The sequence below is a fragment of the Canis aureus genome, chromosome 5 (assembly GCF_053574225.1).
Source record: "Canis aureus isolate CA01 chromosome 5, VMU_Caureus_v.1.0, whole genome shotgun sequence".
Taxonomy (NCBI): domain Eukaryota; kingdom Metazoa; phylum Chordata; class Mammalia; order Carnivora; family Canidae; genus Canis; species Canis aureus.
This window is the reverse complement of record NC_135615.1, coordinates 71838161-71861785: the sequence shown is the minus strand read 5'-3', so window position 1 is coordinate 71861785 and position 23625 is coordinate 71838161. Positions and strand designations below refer to the sequence as shown.

Below are 23625 nucleotides of genomic sequence, written 5' to 3'. Positions count from 1 at the left end.
TCTCCAGGGGCCTACAGAAAATGATTTTTATTTATAAACACATTACTTTCATGCTCCAATGCAACCCTTAAAAACAAGCTCAGTTTCTGTCTCAAGTTTTGCCGGATGCCACCAGTAGCTTCCCAAGTTCTGGTTCCAAAGAGCTGGATGCTGTGCTCAGTGCCAACGGGAACAAGTCAGATCCACGTTGAAGGGAAACCCACTGTTGGCTCACAGAGGAGGCTTTTTAGGACTTTACCTGCGAAGCCGATGCCACGAGAAGTTTAGCGAGACCCTAAGCATCATGAGCTGGTCCCTGGTCCCTGACAAAGACTCCATCCATCCTCGACCACACTAGCCAGGCTCCTCTGAGCCCTCCTCTTGACTAGGCCTCACTCTAGGACTATAAACACTTTAACAAATGCTAACCTAGTTTCTGAGAGCTCAAGGCCACATCCCTACAATGACCCTGCCCCCTCTGAAACAACCAGCCTGAGAAAACTCAAGGCTGCCGAGAAAGAAGTCACTTTTGTTCCAGCCAGTACCTGACGCTAGGATCCCTGTCTCCTGGCCCCTGGGGGAGGGTAGGAGCCCAACTTTGATAAATGGCACTTAGCACACTAGATGGGTTTCACAGGGACCCACCTTCCTAGCCACTTTTCACTTCCCTGACTCTGCTCTAGCCCCTGTCACCCCCAAATACCCCCTCATTGTCCCTCAAACAGCCTGTCGCCTCCGCAGAGATCTGAGGGGACTCAGCTCTTTCTCCACTGAGTAAATTCTGTTTTCACTGCCGTAACTGATACCCAGCTGCGTTTCTCTTTGACGTCCCTCTGGTTGGTGGGGCAGCTGGAAGGGGCTTAATTACAGACAGAAGGGTGGCTGAGGGCTGGGAGGAGGAACAGCTGCTCTACCCTCTTTTACCACCCCTGGGCGTATTCCATAAAAGTGGAGCTTCTTGGAACACATTGGCTCCCTCTTTGACACAATGATCTATGAAGCTACTCTAAAAAGGCATTAATGAAGACAAGTGCTAGGCACACCCAGAGGTACACCCAGAGGAGGCCGGTGAGAAGTGAGCAATGCCGTCTTAGATACACACCCTGCCTTTCTTCCACCCTCAACTCATTCTCCTAATTTAGAACTTGCTTATACCTCTGCTGTTTGGGGATTGTGAATCCTTGGGACAGTGTTGCAATGAGAGCTTTCTTTTCCTTTATTTATTTTCCCACAGGAGAGCGGGCTCGGGCACCTGAGCACAGAGTGCAGCTGAGCTAGATGGTGGTGAGGCCAGCAGGAACAGCCTGTTGTGGGGGAGGGGACTGCATGTACTAAGGCCCTGTAGTGGGATGGAACAAGAAGCATTGTTTGGTCAAGAAGCATGGTCAGGAAGCATTGATTGATGACATCACTCAAATCATACACATCCTGCCCAGTGACACCAGAGTCCAGTGGATAGAGAGGGAGAGAGAGAGATTGAGAGATCATGCTGTGAGTGGACTAAGAGAGGTGGACCCTCTAGGGCTTTAGAGACCAAAGAGGTTTATTTTGACTCAGGGGAGACATGATGCCATGGAAGTATCCTTGATTGGAAGGACGCCATTCCCCACAACTCCCTTCCCCACATACAGTGGCTCCCAGATGGGGAATGCATTGGGGTGGGGTTGGCCAGAGGGAATGCAGGGACACCAGTCATGACACAGCCATGCAGACAAGAGGTGGTGGTGCTGGACTGGGGCAAGTGGACAGAGAGATGCAGTCAGGTAGGCAGCTTAGAGAGAGACCTGAGAGACAAGGCCATCGGGGCTCGGAGAGAGGTCGGGTAGTGGAGGTGAGGGAGAGGAAGGTGTCAAGGCGGACCCTAGGTTTCTTACTCTTACTCCAGTAACCAGATGAGTGAGTGGAGGTGAAGACGAAAGAGCACCAGCTAAGGGGGGAAGACTGGGATCCCGAACTTTGGGAAATTACATTTGAGGTACCTTTGAGATGTGCAATTGCGAGTGATGATGAAACCCATCCGTTTACCATCTCTGTAGCTTTCCCTTTTCCAGAATGTCATATCAGCCTTTTCAGACAAACTTCTTTCATTTAGCAAAACATATTTAAAATCCACTCATATTTTTTTTGTGGCTTGATGGTCCATTCATTCTTTTCATTGCATAATATCTCGTTATCTGGATGTATCCCAGTCTGTTTCTCCACTCATCTATTAAAGGACATGTTGGTTGCTTACAATTTGGAACAATTGTAAACAAATTTGCTATAAATATTTGTATGAATGTGTGTGGGGGGGGGCTGGGGGGTGGTTATAGTTAGTAAATACCCAGGAGTGTGCCCATTGGATCGTACAGTAAGACTATGTTTAGCTTTGTGAAAAACTGCCAAGCTGCCTTCTAAAGAGGTGGTACCATTTTGTGTTCCCACAAGCAATGAGAGAGAGAGTTCCCGTTACTCTGTATCCTTGCCAACAATTGGCATTATTTAAAATTTTTTTTTAGCTTTTCTAATAGGTATGTAGTATTATCTCCTTGCTGTTTTAATTTGCAACTCCCTGATGATAAACGATGTTGAGCATCTTTTCATATGCCCACTTGACAGCTGTATATCTTCTTTGCTGGAGTATTTTTTCAGATCTTTTGCTCATTTTTTAAATTGGGCTGTTTGTTTTCTTATTTTTGAGCTTTGTGTATTTTGGCTGCAGATCCTTTACCAGCTATTTTGCAAATTTTTTCTTTCATTGTCTGCCTTATATTTTCATTTTTAAAAAACAGTGTCTTCCTCGTTAAAAGTTTCTATTTTATAAATTTCAACTTGTCAATTGTTTTTCATGTCAAGTGCTTTTGGTGTTGTACCCATAAACTTGTAGCAAAACCCAAGGTTACTTAGTTTTTCTCCTGTGTTTTCTTCCAGAAATTTTATGGTTTTGCATTTTACAGGTAGGTTTGTGACCAAGTCTTAGTCAATTTTGTGAAAGATAGAGTCTGTGCCCGTGTTCTTTTCTCCTTCTTCTTCTCTTCTTCTTCTTCTTCTTCTTCTTCTTCTTCTTCTTCTTCTTCTTCTTCTTCTTCTTCTTCTTCTTCTTCCTCCTCCTCCTTCTCCTCCTCCTTCTTCTTCTTCTTCCTCCTCCTTCTCCTCCTTCTCCTTTCTTTTCTTCTTCTTCTTCTTCTTCTTCTTCTTCTTCTTCTTCTTCTTCTTCTTCTTCTTCTTCTTCTTCTTCTTCTTCTTCTTCTTCTTCTTCTTCTTCTTCTTCTTCTTCTTCTTCCTCCTCCTTCTCCTCCTCCTTCTTCTTCTTCTTCCTCCTCCTTCTCCTCCTTCTCCTTTCTTCTTCTTTTCTTCTTCTTCTTCTTCTTCTTCTTCTTCTTCTTCTTCTTCTTCTTCTTTCTTCTTCTTCTTCTTCTTTTTCTTCTTTTTCTTCTTCTTCTTCTTCTTCTTCTTCTTCTTCTTCTTCTTCTTCTTCTTCTTCTTCTTCTTCTTCTTCTTCTTCTTCTTCTTCTTCTTCTTCTTCTTCTTCTTCTTCTTCTTCTTCTCATGTGGATGTCTAGTTGTTCCAGCACCATTTGTTGAAAAACTTTTCTTTATCCATTGATTCATTTTGCTTCTTCATAAAAATCAGTCAACTATATTTCTGTGGGTCTTCTTTTGGGCTCTGTGTTCTGTTCCACTGATCTATGTGTCTAACTTTCACTGTCTTAGTTACTATAGCTTTATTGTTAGTCTTGAAATCAGATAGCATGAGTCCTCCAGAATTTTTTTTATAACCTTAAATACTATGACAATTGTTTATTATAAAGGTGAATGCTGATCCTCACTCTAGGTTTATTGGTAGGATTTCTGGTAGTGTGCATGGGCACCAGGAGCACCAAACTTTTTGGGTTCTCAGTGCTGGGGATCAGCTACCAGCAGGGACTGGTTACTCTGGATGAGGATGTCTTTGATCTTCTTGAAAGCCTCATCCATGGGTTTCTGATAATAGGCCACTGGGGCTTTGGGGATGGACTGGCAGATTGTGTAAATCTGGGCCATGTGACTACCACCCTTCATTCAGACTTGGATGTACACCTTGGCAAATAGCTCCTTGCCCAGAAACAGAACAGGTTCCAGTAGCTTATACTGCAGTATGCATGGCTTGATCATCTCCAGTGGCCCCCCATTCATCTTGATGAAGTCATTGACCCATTTGTAGGGTGCCATGGCTGTGGCCATCTTCTTGCATTGAAAAACCTGCATGGACTGCAGAGGACCCTTGAGTGGCATGGCTGTGATCATAGACAAGAACCCATCACTATACCAGGCCAAAGCCTGAGAAAGCTATTCTTCTTTTTCACTATTGTGTTGGCTCTTCTAGATCCTTTGCCCTTTCATATGAATTTCAGAATCAGTTTGCCAATACCTACAAACTAACTTACTGGGATTTTCATTGGTATTGCACTGACTCTGTATATCAAGTTAGGAAAAATTGGCATCTTAGCAGTATCAGGTTTTTTAATCCACGGACATGGGCTATATCTTTTATTTAGCTTTAAAAAATTCTTTTTTCATATTTTAAACTTCTACACACAGATTATATACATATTTAGATTTATACCTAAAGTAATTCATTTTTTTGTTGCTGTTGTAAATGGTATATATATATTTTTTCAAATTCAAATTATTCCTTGATGGTATATGGGAAAGCAATAGCTTTTTGTATATTGACCTTGTATCCTGTGGTCTTGCTATACCAATTAGGTTTTGTAGAATTTGGGGGGATTTTTCTATAGAAAATCATGTTATCTGTGAATAATATACTTTTTTATTTCTTTGTCTTGTCTCATTGCACCAGCTACAACTTCCAGTATGATGTTGAATAGGAGTGGTAAGAGAGATTTTCTTTCCCTACTCTTGATCTTAGCATCACCATTAAGTATGATGTCAGGTGTAGAGTTTTGATAGATGTTCTTTATTGAGTTTAGGACGTTTTCTCTATTTCAAGTTTGCTAAGAGTTTTTCCTCTTTGTTTGTTTGTTTGTTTCTTGATGATGACTAGTTTTGGATTTTGTCAAATGCTTTTTCTGTATCAAATAATATGATCATAGGAGTTTTCTTCTTTAGTCTTTTGTTATAGTGGATTACACTGACTGATTTTCTAATGTTGAACTATCCCAGCATACCTGGAATAAAACTCACGATTGTCCTTTAAAATTCTTATTACACATTGTTAGATTTGATTTGGTAATATTTTCTTGATAATTTTTGCATCTATATTAGAAGAAATACTGGTCTGCAGTTTTCTTTTATTTTGATGTCTTTATCTGCTTTAGGTATTAGGATAATATTGGCCTCACAGGCTGAGTTAAGACAGGTTCCCTCTGCTTCTATTTTTTTTTTTTTTGAAGAAATTGTGAAGAATTGGTGCTATTTCTTCCTTAAACATTTGGTAGAATTCACCAATAAAACCATCTGGGCTTGGTGTTTTTTTGGGGGGGAGGGGGCGGGGGGAAGATTTAAAAATAATTATTGATTCAATTTCTTTAATAGATTTGTGGCTATTCAGATTATTTGCCTTTTTGTAAGTTTTGGTAGTTAGTGTCTTTCCAGAAATCAATCCATGTCATATAAATCATCAAATTTGTGCACATAGAGTTATTCCCTTAGTATCTTTTTGAAATCAATGGGACCAATAGTAACGATCATTCTGATATTGGCACTATTTGTATATTCTGACCTTGTTTTCTTGTTTAGCCTGAGAAAAGAGGGGAAAAAACTCCTTAAATGATAAAACTACAAACTACTGCAAAGGAATGTCTTGTAGTTTTTTTGTTCTTTGACACGTGAAATATTTCAGGAACATAATAATTGCATGATGTGATGGATTATCATATTTCAAAATAACAAAAAGTTTCTAATGCCACAATCTCTTGATCTTAAGAAGTTTATAGTTTTGACTTTCAGCAATCAACTGAGCATCTACTATGTGACAAGCACTGTGCTGAGCCCTCAGGTATAATGGTGAGCAAAGTGGATATGGTCATGGTCCCTGTCTTCATGGGGACTGGACTAACATGAATCAAATGGTGTCTCAAATAATTGCAAAGTTGCTACTGTGGTAAGTTACATCAAAAAGAAAGATATAATAAGGTTTATTGATGTTAATTCATAGAGAGATTTGGCCTGGCTCAGGGAAGGTTTTCCTATGGAAGAGGCAATTGAGCTGGGGTCTGAAGATTGAGCAGAACTAGGCAGGGAAGTGTGTTCCTGGTAGGGGTGCTAGCACAGGCAGAGGCCTTGAGGTAAGAAGTTCTTTGCTGCTTTGAAGTCCCCAAAGAAGGCCAGGGTGTTTGGGGTGGAAATAAGACATGGGAAAGTGGAGGTGGCTGAAGGGGGAGAGGGAGAAGGCCTGGCTATGCTGAAGTTCTGCCTCCATGCTAAGACTGGTGCAAATCACTAAGGCTGCCCTCCATCCCAGCTCTTTTCTCAGAAGGAAATGAGAGCTAGAAGAGAAAGAGAAGGGAGAGAATTGTGTTTGTTACTTACCATCTTCCTCATTGGGGTGGGTCATCTCTATGGGGTGCAGAGTTATGAGTAAGTTATTTTTTTAAAGATTTATTTATTTATTTTAGAGGGGATGGGCAGCCTGGGTGGCTCAGTGGTTTGGCACCTGTCTTTGGCCCAGGGTGTGATCCTGGAGACCCGGGATTGAGTCCCGCATCGGGCTCCCTGCATGGAGCCTGCTTCTCCCTCTGCCTGTGTCTCTGCCTCTCTCTCTCTCTGTGTCTCTCATGAATAAATGAATAAAATATTTTAAAAAACAATAGAGAGAGAGAGCATGTGAGCATGAGTGGGAGGGGCAGAGAGAGAGAGAGAGAGAGAATTCCAAGCAGGCTCTCTGCTGAACCTGGAGTCTGAGATGTGGGACTTGATCTTATGACCCTGAGATCATGACCTGAGCCAAAACCAAGATCAGAGACTTAACTGACTCAGTCATTCAGGTGCCCTGAGTAAGTTATTTTTTAAGTAGATAGTTTTACTGAGGCACAATTTACAATAAAATTCAACTATTTTAAGAGTATAATTCACTAATTTTGGTAAACTTACAGAGTTGGGCAGTCATCACTACAATCCTGTTTTAGTATATTTCTATCACCCCAAAGTTCCCTTGTGTTTGTTTGTAGTTAAGCTACCCTCCCCTTTTCCTGTAACGTACTCGCACAGTGTCCTAGGCCTTCACTGGTATGATTTATGTTTCTATTAATTTGCCTTTTGTGGCCACTTCAGATAAAGAGGGCCCTACGGCATGTAGTCCTCTGCATCTGGCTTCTTAGCATCATAGACATGAGGTTCATCCATGTATAGTGTGTATCGGTGGGTCTTCCTTTTCATGGCTGAGTTGTATTCTTTTGGATGGATAACCAATCACATTTGTGTATTCACCAATGGATTCACCAGTGGATGGAAGTTTGAGTTGTTTCCACATTTTGGCTTTTGTGAATAATGCTGCTATGAATGTTTGTGCATGAATCATTTGGTGGACATATGCTTTTTATTTCTCTTGGAGGGATTCCTGGGAATATGGAGTTGCTGGGTCTTATGGTAAGTTTATGTTTAGCTTTTTAAGAATCTGCCACACTGTTTTGACAAAATGATTGTACTTACCATCTTACATTCCTACCAGCAACATAAGATATATATATTTATTTATTTATGAGATTTTCTGTTTCTCTGCACCCTTATGGTATTGTGTTTTCAAAAAATTATAGACATTCAAGTGGGTGTATATTGAGATCTCATTGCTGGTTTTAGTTTGCATTTACCTAATGACTAATGTCATTAGTTGAACATTTGAGCATGTTATTATTACCTAATTAGCCATTCATATATTTTCTTCAGTGAAGTGTCTACCCAAGTCTTGGCCCATTTTTAAATTGGGTTGTTTGTCTTCTTATTATTAAATTACAAGTGTTGTTGACATACTCTGGGTACAAGACTTTCACAGCATGCAGTTTACAAATGTTTCCTTCCAGTCTATGGATTGTCTTTTCATTTTCTTAATAGTGTCCATTGAGACAAAAGCTTTGAACTGTCATAAAGTAAAGTTGCTGACTTTTAATTTTTTTTTATTTTTATGGATCATGTTTTTGGTGACATTATGTTTTTTATTTTAGAGATAGAGAATGTGAGAGAAGAAGGGGGAAAAGGGTGGGGAAAGAATCTCAAGTAGATGTTGCACTGAGCTCAGAGCCTGACATAGGGCTTGATCTTATGACCCTAAGATCATGACCTGAGCTGAAACCAAGAGTTGGACACTTAACTGACTGAGCCACTCAGGTGCCCCTTTTGGTGGCATTTCTAAGAACTCTTTGCCTAACATAAGGTCATGAAGATTTATACCTTTGTTTTCTTCTGGAAATTTTATAGTTTTGGTTTTTATGCTTAAGACCTTGATTCATTTTTAGTTAATTTCTGTGTATGGCATGAGGTGTGTGTTTGAGTTCATGTGGCTAACGCCATTTGTTGACAAGATTGTCCTTTCCTCATTGAATTGCCTTGGCATCTTTGTTGAAAATCAATTTACCATAAATTTAATGGCTTATTTTATGACTCTATGTTTCCTTTCATTGACCTATATGCCCATCTTTGCCCCAGTGGCACACTACCTTGATTACCGTGGCTTTGTAGTATGTTTTAAATTGGGTAGGGTAAGTTCTCCAACTTTGTTCTTATTCAAAATTGGTGTATTCTTGGTCCTTTGAATTTCCGTATAAATTTTGGGGTCAGTTTGTCAAGTTCTGTACAAACCTCATTGAGGTTTTGATAGGGATATAAGGATTGCATCTAATCTGTGGATCAATTTGGGGAGAATTGCCAAGTCGACAACATGAAGTTTTCTGGCCCTCGAACATGAAATTTCTCACCGTTTATTTAGATCTTTAGCAATGGTTTCAGTGTACATGTCTTACCCTTCACTTGCTACATTTATTCCTAAGTATTTTCTTATTTAAAGATGCTACTGTGAATGGCTATCTGTTTATGGTTTACTGTCACCATCTCTGCCTGTTACCTCCTCCTCTCTGTTTCTTTTTCCTGGAAATGGTCTCATTCTGAGACCGTGCAGAAGCAGGAAATCAAGAGGGCCTCACAGTGGCATGTTTTGCCCCTTAGCCAGCCTGAGGAAGACCGAAGTTTCCTAAGACCTCAGACATCAACCGGTTGCAGCTCAGAGTATAGTTCACCCTAGTAGTTGTCCAGTTAACCCTAGATAAATGACAAGGCTGTCCTGTCAGGTAAGAGAGCACAGAAGGATGGGGTCCACAGGATGTGACACCTCAGTGTCCACATGGACAGTGACGTTGCAGAGGTCTTTGGGATGTAGCAGGGCCCAGACTCAGGCCAAAGACTCAGGGATGGAAGTGTGATCAGAACTGCATGCTGGGGATGGGTGTCCTGGGCAGAGAGGGGTTGGTTAGTTAACAGGGCAGCCTCTGAGGCACAGGCAGCTCTGGGTGGTGGGAGGAGGACCCCACTCCCACAAAACCATTTACCCATGTGCATTGAGTGCCCACCACGTGCCAGGTGTTGAGCTTCCTGCCAAGCCTGGGGCCAGGCCAGAAATGCTTAGCTTCTCTGGGGCAGAATCATGAACCTGCAGCACAGGCTGGGGGCAGGGGGTGATCTCAGGGCAGGGAGATGAGGCAGCCAGAGGGAGGAGCTAAGAGGGGCTCAGATGGAGCTCAATACCTGTCAGACCAATGATAGTAAGCAACTATTGAGTGCCTACTGTATACTTTACCCAGTGCTTTGCTTTATCTCATTTCACTCCATGAAGAAGGGACCGTTATCACCTCTATTTTACAGATGAAGAAATAGGCTCCAAGAGCCGACGGAACTATCTGAAGTCTCTCAGCTCAGAGGAGGCAGTGCTAGCATTTGTGGTTGGTCTGGCTTCAGAGTTAGAGCTTTTAGCCATGACCCTGTGCTTCTTTGTTGAATAGGGCCCCTGGATGAGGATGAGGAGTGGCCCTGAAGGGCAGTGAGGGACAGGGACCAGCCAGAGGGAGGGACTCCAGGGAGAGCCCACCCCTTCCCGTAGCAGGAGTCCTCCCTCTTTCCCTGGGCAGCTGCCTCCTCGCCCATCGGCCAGGCCAGGGTGACCATGTCCAGGGGGCACATTAGAGTCACCACAGCAGCCACAGAGCCAGAGTGAGGCCTCATGGGCCATGGATTTTCAAGGGCTTGATAATGTTCCAGCGCTGGCTGGATCAGAGTCACAGATGCTCTCCCAGCAGCTGAGAGAATGAAGGAATGAATGAATGAGAACTTTCTTTCCTTTTCAAGTTTATGAGGCATCTTATCTTCATTTTACCACTGAGGAAGCTGATGCTCAGAAAAGTGAAGTCATTTGCTCAGTCACATAGTAGATCAAAAGCAGAACTGGGACTTGAACTCACCCACAGAAAGCAGGCTGGGGGTGTCAGGCGGGGGCACAGGGAGAAGGACCCCAGGCACTGGGCTCCTCAGCCTCATCTCTCACCCCTTGCTCCACCCCTTAAACACACCCCCCACCCTCCAGCCATTCCAGGCCGGGTGCTCTTCCTCAAACAGGCCAAAATGCTTCTGAGCCTCTGGGTCTTTGCACTTGCTGTTCCCCCTTCCTGGAGTGCCCTTCCCACCATGACCTCCTGACAAACTCCTCCTCCCCCTTGTCAGCTCAATGTCACCTCTCCTAGGAAGCCTCCCCACCCTCTCCAGGCAGTGCAGACAAGCCCTGCTCTGCTCTCCCCAGCCCCGCACGTCCCCTGCCCCAGCGGCTGCCTCCCCCTGCCCCAGACTCGCCTGTCCCTGTGTGTTCCTCTCCCCCCAGGCTTAGAGCTCCTTCGTGACTGGGCCGCAGCTCACTGAGTGCTAAATAATGCTCCTGGAGCCTGAATGAATGAGTGCGTGAGGGCAGGCAGGGGGCCACGGAGAAGTGAAGGGGCCACGTCAGGTCTCCCCGTCCTCTCCAAGTGTTAACATCAAAGGCCACCAACCCTGCTGTGACACAGAAGGGATGGGACTGGAAATGGCAGGAGAAGGTCTTTTGGCCCATCACCCTGCCTCTAGGCAGGAAAACAGTGTTATTCTTATTTTATAGATGAATCAGAGAGGTCATCTTCTCTGTTCAAAGTCAACATCTGCCAAGAACCCTGATTTCCAACAGCAACAGCCATCATTGGCCACAGAAATAGGAGCAGCCTGGCAGCTAAACACGCCATGTGCCCAACATGTGCCCATCCGTGGGCTGTGGGCGTCTTGAGTCCCATCTAGTTTAACTCTCGCTGGTGACTGATGATGTGTGGACTCCTACCTTCATTTTATTTATTTATATTTCATTGTGCTTCATTTTCTCCATTCAAAAGTAATATATACTCATTTTAAAATTTCAAACAGTAGAAAAAATGAGAGCCCCCAGCATCCATGCTCTGATTCCCATTTTACAGATGAAGAGACGGAGAGGTCTGTGGTACCTCTACATGACCCAGCCTTTCCCCCTGTGATCATGCAGCTGGGCTCTCTGTTTGCCTGATGTGACACCAGCAGCTCGCTCCTCGACTCCAGGGGGAAAGCATGGTCCTGGTTTTCGGGCGGTTGGAAACAATGGGCTCACTTGTGGCTATTTTTCTTCAGGCTGGCATCAGCAAACCCATATTCAGTTGTGCCACACGCACTGCTCCCTGCCTCTCCACTCAGAGGTGGCAGGGAAGAGCAATAATCTTGACAAAATCTAAATAGCATTGTCTTGAGTTAACTGGAGGGGAGACTTTATACAGGGACTCCCAAGGAGTCCATAAATCTGCGGCTGATGAATTACCTGGGCAGGTGCCTCTGCCACCGGCATCCTTGCTGAGGACCAGAGTGGGATAATTACTTCCCTGGCGCTGGTTATCTGGAGCAAGCTGGTCCATTTTTCTCTTTTATTGCCATTAAATTTAAGGAAAGTGTCTGCTGAAATCCCCCATCCCACCCCCCTTTTCTAAATGTTGGATTTATTTGATGGCTCCACTAGGCTGGTGCTGAGGGCCGAGCAGGAAGGAGGACTCGGTCCCTGGGGCACCCGCCTGAGGCTTCTCCCCGTGGGTATGATGAGTGGTGGCGGGACAGTTCACACCCGTCATCCCCATCAGTGGTGCCGTAAATTGTCCTCCCCCTCCCCCTGCTCTGTGGATGGCTGAGTCCAACTCAAGGTAGCAGGAGTGGGCTGAGGTGAGGGTTTGCTTAGCCTTGGGAAATGTAGTCGGAGCAGCCAGGTACAAAGCCGAAATTTGAGGTTCGATTATTGAAGGAAGATGGGGAGGATCTATTGGCAGACTCACTGCACTCAGCAATGTAGATGAGGGGAGTGTTTCTGGGAATCGAGCTGGGGCTGGCAGTGCGGGGCAGGGAAGGAGGTGAGCCTTTCTGTCCTCTCCACCTCTCTCCTTCCCCTCCCTCTTTCTCAACCCTGACGTTGATACGTGATTCTCTTATTGCCTTAATTTGAATCTCCCAAAGTGCTCTCTGGATCACCAGTTAGCTCTGGGATCCCTCAAAATGGTGAGACCACCTGAACATTTAGATAATTAGTTAGTGTTTACATGGACAGAGCCTTATCCATTTATGGTAACCACTGTTGAAACTCCTTATTCATTCATTCATCCATCCATCCATCCATTCATTCAATATTTATTGGGTCCTCATTCTGTGACAGACACTATGCTAGGTGTTGGGGATACAACAGAGAGAAGAATCAAGTATGGTTCCTGCCTCCAGTGGGAGCAGACGATATAAAAAAAATCAGTCATTTCATGCATACACAATTATAGCTGCAGTGAGTGGTCAGGGAAGACTTTATTGAGGAAGTGATAAATGGGAGTTCGTCAAGTGAGAGGGGAGAGAAAAGCATTCTGGGCAAAAAGAGCAGCATGTGCAAAGGCTGGGGTGAGCAGGTCAGCATGAGCAGGAGGGAAGTGTGGCTGGAGCAGCTAAAGGGAGGGGCGTGGGGTGAGGTACCGGGGGAGCAGGGTTGGGTCCAGGCCAGGGAGGGCCTTGTTGGCCATGTTGAGAAGTTCTGCCTCTCCAGTCAGGGTTGCGGGAAGCCTTTGAAGACATGTGAATAGGAAGATTTGGGTCTCAAAGTTAGGCCAGTCTCCCAGACCCTCCTCCACTTCTAGAGAGAGCTGAAGCCTTTGTGATTCTTTTGCTTTCCTCAACTGACTTTGCTCGTTAGGGTCCCACGCATCTGGATCTGGGCATGTCAGAGCCAGATTAACTGCAGCTCATGGGAGAAGAAAGAATCCAGAACAAAGCATTGGGGGTGGTTACGCCTTCCGTCCTTGGTCAAGCACCAGACAGGCTCTGGCTGCTACAGCCTTCTCCTGGCAGCTGCTGTGACCATGCACACAGGTAGAAATAGTCCCCATTAGCTCTTGCTGACCTCACTCCTGTCAATAACTGAGTGTAAAGGCTTCTCTGGATTAAACTTGGCCCTTTGAGCCTCTACATGAAAAGAGAAAGATCAATTCTTTCAGGGCACAAAGACCCAAATCACTTTCTCTTTTGGCGAAACCACTCATCCCCCTTCCAGGAAGGCGGGGGCGGGGGCTGGGGGGCTCTCCCATGAGCAGGCATCCACTCTGTCTCGCTGGCCTCTTCTTTGTGTTCCTGTGTGCTCTCCCAGCTGGAGGGAAAGGGGGGCTTACCGCCGACTGTGGGTTCAGGTAGAAGCGCAGCCCACTCACCTGCACCACAGCCTGTGGCCCACCCTCCACCCTCTTGGGACTACCTTCCAGAGCACCTGCCTCAGTTTCCACTTCTTTGCTTTCCTTTGAGGGTGGAGGAGGGATGTGTCTGATGAGTGAGTTCAATTGACATTGTCCTCTGTCATCCACATGATTAATTTAGGTTTGATTTTAAGAGATATTCATGGTGCAAGGAAACACTCATTGAGTTTGGCACCAGACATATTGGGGCCACTTCTGGGCTCTGTCCTTCCCTCATTGGCCCATCTTAGTCCATGACTTGACCTCTGTAAATGTCTGTTTCCTCATCAGTGTGCAGCATGCTCCGAGGGCTGGAGCAACGTGAGAGGGGACTGGCGTGGAGCGGGGTGGGAGGAAGGTGGCACAGGTGTGAGAGCTCCGAATCACACTGGCAGTTCTATTTTCTCCTGGCTCTCAGCCTCCTCCACTGATAATCTCTTTCAAAGATCACGTTACATTTCCTGCACATTATCATGATCCTTGTATCTATAACGATGCTCAGACTCCAAGTCAATGAAAGCACACTCAAAATGGCTTGCATGATAATGACATTCATCACTGAACGTGATGAGAATCTGGGCAGGGATGAGGATTGGGTTTGGTTGATTCTGCAGCCCACGGGGCCATTCCAGGATTTGGGGAGGAATAAGGCAGGGACCCCTGCAAGGTGTCAGCTTGGATCCAAGGGAGGGGAAGGGAGAAGAGGTACTATTTATTGAGCACTCAAGCTGCATGGGCACGAGTGAACCCTCTGACTCAAGGAGCTTCGGTTTCCCTATATGCACGATTGGGTAATAACAGCCCCTACCTCCCAGGTGGTCATAAGGCTTGACGTGGTGATCTGAGCAGTCGCTCTGTGTGGTGCCTGGTAGGCGGTGAGCACTCCGTAAATGCCAGCTGTCATTATTGCTGATGCTCTTGATGGGATCAATGTCTGAAGACTACTGGGTGGGTGATTCCACTTGTCCTGTGTTGTTCCCTGATGTAGAGCTGGAACTTTCAGGAGGAGTCTCCAGGCAGCTCTGGAGAAGGGAATTCTGATCAGATGAGCTGCCCAGGGCAAGGCAGTGAGTGGCCAGTGCCCCTTCGAAAGATGTGAGAGGCACAGCCATGCCTTACCTGGAAGCAGATGCTGTGGCTGGGACTTGGGCCTCATTGGAAGGGGCCACCAGCCTGGTTGGGGGCACTCTGGGCAATGAGCCAGTGATTGAAGCAAACAGCACAGTTGCAGCTTGGGAGCACACACAAGGCATTAAAAATAGGCTTTCTGGGCACAACTGGACTCCTTGTCCTCCCGGTGGTCATGGCTCCTGACATTAGGTCTCCACACAGCCATGGAACCATTGCTGGTCACTGAGGCTCTGAGCCGTGGGATCAATTCTCTCTCTGTCTGCACTGGCCTTGGTTCCGCTCCACGGGCTGGGAGACCTGGAGAGCCTGGTCCACTCTGGGCAGTGTCCTGCAAACCAGCCAGGGCTGCTTCTGCTAAGCACTTAACCTCTCTGAGCTTCAGCCCTCTTTCTTTAGAATGGGAACTAGATCCACTTGTGCACTTCACTTGAGCCTTAAACGAGTTCACATATGTAAAGTGAGTCCATCAACAGATGTGTTTTGAGTGTCAATTATATGCCAGGCACTGGATTAAGTTCTATATGCCTAGCACGTAGCAAATGTTCAGTGAATGTTACGTCTCTTTATCTACGAAGAGTTAGTGGTGTCCATGGCTGGAGAGGAGCTACGCATAGTGAGGCTGTGATTTTATGGGAAGACTTGGGTTCAGATCTTGGGTCTCAAGAGTACCAGCTGTGTGAGCTTGGGTAGAGGACTTAGCCCTTCTGAATGTAAATGGGATTAATAATCATACCTGAGTTCTAGAGGCAGGAGATTAGGTAAGACCTTGCCACAAGGCACTTGCTGTAGTGCTTGTGTCTGGGAAGTGCTAAGTGTTGGTCATTATTGTTCTCACTCTGGGAAGCATGCTAGTGTGGGCGTTTATGTAGGAGTTAGAGGCACTGGCGTTGGCTTGTGTCTGAGGTTATTGTGAGGCTCAATGCCAGCTCACCAATCGGGTGACCCTAGGCAAAATCTCTCTCTCTCTCTTTTTTAGATTTTATTTATTTATTCATGAGAGACACACAGAGAGGCAAAGACATAGGCAGAGGGAGAAGCAGACTCCTTGTCAGGAGCCCAATGTGGGGCTCGATCCCGGGACCCCAGGATCTCGCCCTGGGCTGAAGGCAGGCACTCAACCGCTGAGCCACCCAGGTGTCCCAACACTGGGCAAATTCTCAATCAGTCTGTGCCTCAGCCTCCTTGTCTATAACATGGGAACATAATGGTAGACCTCACTGGTGAGGTTTGACTGAGTCACTGTATGTAAAGCACTCAGCACCATGCCTGCCCCTCAGGTCCAAAGACATAGTCAGAGAGAATGGCATTTAGGGTTTTAGGGCACAAGTGCTTGGGCATAACTCCCCTGGGAAGTTTTTAAAAACTGCATGTGAGGTCCCCACCCCAGAGACACTAGTACAGTCATATCTCCAAGAACCTGCATCACCCTTTTTTTTTTTTTTTGAGAGGCATGGAGAGGGGCAGAGGGAGGGGCAGAGGGGAGGGAGAGACTCTCAAGCAGGCTCCACGCCCAGTGCAGAGCCCGACAGGGAGCTTGATCTTACAACCTTTCGATCATGACCTGAGCTGAAATCAAGAATTGAACACTTAAATGACTCAGCCACCAGGTGCCCCAACACTTAAATGGCTCAGCCCCAGGTGCGTCTTTAATGAGCCTCTCAGGGGAAGCTGTCGCAGGGGGTTCTGGGTCTGGAGCGTGGGAAGCAGCAGGACAGGAACACAGAGTGAATGAAGCAGAGCTGCTGCCCTCAGGGGGCAAACAGCCTAGAGGGGAGACACCGGCTCTTCAGGAGCCCAGGGCTGGGCTGAACCAGGTGCTGGCTCTGCAGCCAGGAGGTATGAGATGGAGCCCTGCATCCTCATCCTCCTGCTGTGTGACTTGGTCACATCCCTCTCCCTCCCCAGCCTCAGTGTCCTCATCTGCAAAGTGGGGACAGCGTGGGTTTGCTGGGAGGGATAGATGAGCCACCCACATGGAGAAATGACAGGGTGACCCCTGCAGAACCGGGAGTCTCCTGCCCCACGCCCTCCCCCACTTTACCACCGAACAACCTGACAGATTCACTTGTTGTCCTGTGTAGGGATCATCAGCCCCTGAGCAGCGGGAAGGGGCTGACCTTGTCCCCAGGTCACCACCTGGTGGGAGGCTGTCTGCTGGGGGTGATGTCACACCTGAGCCCTGGGGTCCGGGGCCTCACGTGGGGGCACAGTGCACCTACACCTACACTTGCCTGTGGAAATGAGGCAGCCCGCCACCGCCAGATACTTGTCATGTTACTAAATCCTGGTGCCACTTCTTCTCTGCCCCAGCCCTGGTCGCCCTGTGTCCCTTTACCTTCTGTTCCAGGGGGAGGATGGGCCTGAGTGTGGCTGCTGGAGCTGGAGGCAGGTGAGGAGGGAGGCTCAGAGTCCTTGAGTGGTGTCCCCAGGGTCACTCGGTATGTCAGTGCCAGTGGGGGTTGTGGCTCCTACAGGCTCCCTGTGATCACCATGAGACCCTCTTCCCCGGGCGGTGTCCCCGAGCAGCTGGGACTCACAGTGACCATGACATCACTGCTGGCCTCCTTCACCCCGGAGCCCCACCCTCCCTCACCTCCACCTTCCCAGTCAGCCTCTGGGGCTGCTTTATTAGGGGACTTCCTTTCAGGAGTGCCATAAACACGTCTTGAAAGGAAATGCAGTTTCCGTGTTCTTTCCTTTTTCCCCACCATAACACATTTCCATTTCAATGGAACGTCTTCTCTTTTCGAAATCTGCAACATTCAAGGCCAGCTGGAGATGCTGTGTTCTGAGCTAATGCCCTTCCCCCCATGCCTCCTGCCCCCTCCCCTGGTCCCCCTGCACCCCCAAACCCCCCTGCAGGTCTCCTCCTCATGGTGGCTGCCCCCCTAGGGCTTGAATGCACTTCTCTGCCTCAGCATCCAGGCTCTTAACCACCTGCTCCACCCTCCTGCAGGCCCACATCGTCGGTCAGGACGGTGAGTATGGCCAACGTGTTGCTACCGTGTGCAGCTGACGACTGTCATGAGCAGAATGGTGTCCCTCAAAAGTGATGTGCTCCAGTCCTAACCCGAGCTCTCAGAATGTATCCTTACCTGGAAATAGGGTCTTCCCAGAGGTAACCAAGTTAAAATGAGACGGTCAGGGTGAGCCCCCATCTTATATGGCTGGTGTCCCATAAAGAGGAAATTTGGACACAGAGACAGTCATGGAGGGAAGATGAGGTGAAGACACAGGGAGAAGACGGCCGTCCATCAGCCACGGAATGCCTGGAGCTCCCAGAAGCTACCGACACCTGAGCAGATCCTCCCCCAGCGCCCTCAGAGGGAGCGGCCCCTGCCCACACCCTGACCTGGGACTTGATCCTGCCAGAACAATGAGACAAATAAGTTTCTGTTGTTCTTAGTCGCCCAGTTTGCTGCGTCTTGTTACGGCAGCCCCAGCAAACTAACACAGTGACAGCGACGATGACGAGGTGGCCGTGAATGCGCGGGGCTGGCGGAGGGGGCTGGGAGCCGCTGCCCTGGGCAGGCCCGCGGGAGGGCTGCGCGCGCTGAGACCCTTGAGACCCCACCTTGGAAGCTGGTTACAAAGTCTTGGATGGGCCGTGACTGTGAATGAGAGCTACTTAGCCTCTCTGCGCCTCCGTTTCTTCATCCATAAAGTGGGCGCAATGACGATACGTACCTTGTGCAGTTGTCCCGAGGACAGATGAGCTAGTGCTCGGAACGTGCTTACAGCCCTGTGCCCTCAGTACGGGCGCCTTCTTGTGACTTGTCCCCTCGCCTCCTCCCCCTTCTCTCCCTCTCCTCCTCATCCTCCTCCATCCTCCCCATCCTTCTTTCTGTCTGACCAGGATGTTTTCCTTCTGGAAGCAGCCCCTTCTCCTCCCACCCCTGATGGTTTCATCCTTGGACTGCCCTCCAGATGAGCCAATGTGTTTCTTTTCAAACTCAGCCAGTCGAGTCCCTCGTCGGGCTCCCTGCATGGAGCCTGCTTCTCCCTCTGCCTGTGTCTCTGCCTCTGTCTCTCTCTGTGTCTCTCATAAATAAATAAAATCTTAAAAAAAAGAAAAAAAACTCAGCCAGGATGAGCAGGCTTTTCTGCCGCTTGTGATCAAAGAGCGCTGACTTGCACGGGCCCAGTCCACCTCTGCGGCTGAGCCGGTGCCTTCCTGCTCCTGGACCTGATGCCCTCTGCTCTAGCCTCTCCCAGGGGCCCCTCAAACACGTGCTCTTTCTACATTGTGCCTTTGTTTTGGAAATTATCTCTTTGGAGTGTCCCCCTTCCAAATTCTTCTTCTGCCCAAATGCTGCCGGGCCCCCAGCCCCCGTGGACCTTGAAGGCAGAGCACAGAGGAAGGAAATGGACTTCAGAGCCCAAGAGGTGTGGCTTCCTCCCTGCTCCACCTCTCACCTGCCATGCAACCACAGACGTGTTATTTACCTGCCTCCAGCCCGATTTACCTGCCCTGCTCACCTGGCACGTGCAGATGGTAAGGCCAAGCCCGCAGGGTTCTTAAATGCACCGACTGTGGTGGTTCAGGAGAAGGGCCTGGTGCACAGAGGGTGCCTAATAATTGCTGGTTGATACAATCCATGCTGGATTGACATGAGCCAGCTCTGCCCCTGGCACGTCACCTCCGGAAGGGCAGGTAAGATCCCTGGGGAAATCTTATCCACAGCCTCACTCTGGGAAAGAGAAATAGAAAATTTTCTAATTCCAAAGAGTAAATGTCAGAGGCTTGGGAAGGATTCGGAGGTTCTGAAAATAAACCTGGCATGGAAGGGGGAGGAGGGAGGGAAGGAAGAGGAGGAATGGGGAGGGGGGGAGCCAGGCGGGGCACGGAGATGAGATGCCAAGGCTGGGAGGGAGAGAGAGAGACAGAGAGAGAGAGACAGAGAGAGAGAGAGAGAGAGACAGAGACAGAGAATCCCCCCTACCCCATGTAAAATGTGGATGTTAGACTAGGTCAGGAGTTGTAAAAGGGCGGCCTGCAGGATGTATCCAGGGGTGGATGTGGCTGGTTTCCCCCTCAAAATGTCTCCTAAAAAAATAGAAGGGGTTGGCAAAATCTAAAAATTGAAATATCACATGTAAAAATGTGATTTCCTTTTCTCCAAAAAATCAAGAGGTCTAACCACCCTGGGTGTGGCCCAGACAGATGGCGGGAGCCGGGCAGCTTCTAGCTGATGGGACTCACCCCTTACACCCAGTCTTCACTGCTCCTGATGGTCCTTCAGCTCCGAGGCTGAGGCTGTCTGCCTTGCTGTCCTTGTCAGCCGAACCTGTCACCCCATGACCTTGAGAGGATTCCAGGTGGTGACCCTGGCTCAGAGCAGCAGCCCTGAGAGCCTATGACTGTCTCAGCTCAAATGTCTCCTCCTCCAAGAGGCCTTCCTTAACCACCTGAGCCCACACACCCTCTCACGCTTCATCCCATTGCTCTGCCAGGAAATGGCAGCAGTGCAGGGGCTGGCTGTCCGCGGGCAGGCTTCGCAGGGACTGGAGGAGGACTCCGAGCTGCCTGGCACTGGAAAGGGATTCATTCCCAGTAAAAGGCTGGCTGCGGTGCACAGAACACAGGATGCTGCTTCCTGCCCCTTCACAAGCTGCTGGTCCAGACAGACCCTCCTGACAGGAGGGGACAGGAAATGGGTGGAAATGGGTGGCCACAGTTCCAGATCTGCCTCTAATTTCCTCCCCATCCCCTGTCAGGACGGCTGTCAGGGGCCACTAGGACAGGGGGTGCTTCTGCCCTCAGAGCCCGGGGAGACAGTGGGTTGTCAGGAGCCAGTGGAGGATGGTGCGGCTGTGAATCAGCCCAGGCTCAGGTCACCCCCCAGCCAGACGGCGGGCTGCAGCGGGTGGGGGTCACACAGGACTGGGGACACGGGCGGCTGGCATCATCCATCCGCGGTTCAGTTCCACCCTGAGGGTGCTCGAAGGGTGCCCCCAGCTGGAGCTCCGACACAGCAGCCTTGGAAGGGCCAGGGAAGCAGAGGGAAACCTGTTTACCGACCCTCGGGTGCACGGGCCCACACCAGGGGCTTTGCCTGAGATGCTCCATTTAGTGCTGCCCTAGGCACCTCTCTCTGCAAGCCATTCCCCATCTCCGGCCTCGGTTCCCCCTCTGTGAAATGGGTGTGGGTTGGAGGGGAGTTTTCCCAGGACCTTCCCATTCTATGGTTCCTCTGAGCCTCAGTTTCTCCATCTGTGAAGGTGTTGGTAACGATACCGCCCTCCCTGGGGCTGCGAGGACGCTGGGAGGAGAGGGTGCGGGGTGCTGGGTGGCTGTGGGGTGCGGGCTTCAGCGTCTGTGTGCGGGGGCCACTGCTGGGTGGCGGGCAGGTGCCTGGGGAGCCCCCGGCCTGTCTGGCTCCGCCGTCCCCACCCCCTGACCTCTGCGGCCATTTCCCTGGTGGCCGCCGGGCTGTGGGGCTCCAGGCTTTCCCACGGCGCGTCACCCTCCTGTCCTCACCACCCACGGGGGCTGTGGGGCCTGTTTGAGATGCAGGCGCCCCTGGCCTCCGGCTGCTGGGAGCCCCTCGGAGGCCCCACTGCTCCTACAGCAAAGACCTGACCTGGGGCGTGTTCAGGGCCCTGGGAGCCCGGCTTCCCCTCCCCCGCCCGCCCAGGTGTGGAAACTGAGGCTCAGAGAGGCGCTGAGACTCCCCCGGGCGCCCGTGTGGAGACGGCCGAGCCGGATTCAGACCCAGCCCCGTGGGGCTCAGTCCCTGCACCCAGCCGCCCCCACGGGCCACCCAGGAGCGCGGCCTCTGGGTGCTGTGCACCCGCCAGTGGGCCTCGTCACAGCATAGGCTGCTTCCCCCCCGCATCCGTGTGTTGGGGCCACGCCGGGCCCAGGGCGCCCACAGACACCCCCCCAACCCCCAGCCTGGGCCACGTTCTGGTGGGAGCCGGGGAGGGGCGAGGCTCTGCGCTGCGGCTGCCGGGCTCCCTGAGGGCCGGGCACTGAGGGGCTCCTAACCCGGGAGGCTCAGGCCCAGCCCGAGGCCACTGTGGACGCCCCCCACATCTTCAGGGGGGCTCCTCCCTGAAGAGCCAACAGGGCCAGGTTCCGAGGAGCTGAGGACTCCTCCTCACCGGTGTGTCTGTTGCCCACAGGAGGGTCTTTAGAAGCGTCTAGACTCGGCCACCAAGAGATCAGTTAAGAGGTCTTAGGTTATGTGTCTCCTCTGACTTTAGCAGGGTCTTGAGAGGAGCTTACACGCCGGCATATCTGTGCCACGAACATCAGGGTCCAAGGACCGTTGGTGAGGGGGCCTTGCTGGTGTAGACGGCCCTCAGAAGGGGGCAGGTTTGCAGGGGGAGCTCAGGAGTTTGTGATGCTGTGGAGGTGCCCGGTGGAGCAGAGCTGGACACTGGGTCTGGCCCTGATGACTCTGGGCTAAGAAGTCCTGAGGGGTCCTGAGGAGAATGGCTGGTCCTGTCCTCAGTGTTCACACATGAGGCCCCAGGACTGTTTGCTGTTGGGCTGAAGTGGACACCCTTACCCTCATGTAGTCTGGCTGGCTCTGTAGGGGTCACCTCTGGGCTAAGTCCTAGAGGATGAGCAGATTCACCAGAGAAGAGGGGACACCGAGGGCTAGGGGCTGGCCAGGTGCAGGGGGAGCTGTGTGGTCAGGGATGCACAGTGTCAGGGACACTGCAGTATTGGTGCCAGGGAGGACGAGGCGGTGACACTCTGGAGCTGCAGGAGTCAGAGCAGGAGGGGCCTGGAATGCCGAGTGCAGAGTTTGCCTTTCAACCTGCTGGCTACAGGCGCTCAGCACTTCTTGTTTCAGGTGCTTGAGTGCAGGTGACATAGGGAAGGAGACTCTGGCAGCAAAGAGACCAGTGAAGGGGCCTCCTCGAGGGCTCAAGTGCATTTGAGGGCAGAGTGGCCATGGTGGAGACAGCAGGAAGTGGGTGGACATATAAGAGTCTCTCCCCGAATCTAATCGGGCATCACTCTGGGGGCTTGAGGGGGTTAATAAATGTTACCTGAGTTCCTCCTCCTGCCCATCTGAGTTAGGAACCAGTTCAGCTTTCTGCTGAAGCTTCCGTTGGACGCATGGCTGAGGTTTGCTGGCCAGTGGCCTGTTGCTGCCAGAGCCCTGAATAAATTCATTTACTTGGGTGAAGGAGGCCCGGACCCTGCGGGCCGGCCAAGCACATGAGCAGGCCAAGCAGGCCGAGCAGGCCTGGGGTGCTTGAGAATTTAGCCTTAAGAACCCTGAGACCTAAGTGCCAAATCCTGCCAGGTATTGGTCACTTGAGGCCTGACTCCAGCCCAACACCCGTAGACCATTCTGGAGTTCACCCATGGAGAATGGGTGGATGGCATGATGGGTTTTGAAGGGTGACTAGTTCTCCAGGTAGAGGAGAAGCCTTGAGGCCTAGACAGAGGCACTGAGGACGGGAAGGGGCTGGAGTATAATTGGCATTGAGAGTTCGGCCTGGGGGGTGGGGTGGGGAACGGTGTTAGTTTTCTGTTGTTGCTTTAACAAATCACCGCACACTTAGCAGCTCAAAGCTGCACACTTGACTACCTGACAGGCCCGCAGGTGGCAGGTCGGATACAGTCCTCACAGCGCTGCAATGAAGAAATGGCAGAGTGGCATCTCTTCCTGGAGGCCCCAGGGCAGGGTCTGCTTCCTGGCTCATCTGGGTGGTCAGCAGAACTCAGCTCTTTGTGATAATAGGGCGGGCGTCCCCATTTCCTTGCTGGCTGCCAGCGGACAGTATCCCCAGCTTCTGC

General features: G+C 49.7%; 1 long non-coding RNA gene and 1 pseudogene across 1 annotated transcript; one reads left to right on the top strand and one right to left on the bottom strand.

Annotated features, from left to right (window-relative positions):
• Positions 1–1409: 1409 nt before the first annotated feature.
• On the top strand, positions 1410–18893 carry LOC144314543 (uncharacterized). The gene is made up of 3 exons (XR_013380430.1): positions 1410–1557; positions 13199–17250; positions 17818–18893. It is a non-coding gene; the product is annotated as an uncharacterized LOC144314543 (long non-coding RNA).
• LOC144313513 (small ribosomal subunit protein uS9 pseudogene) lies at positions 3796–4245 on the bottom strand (annotated as a pseudogene).
• Positions 18894–23625: the final 4732 nt, after the last annotated feature.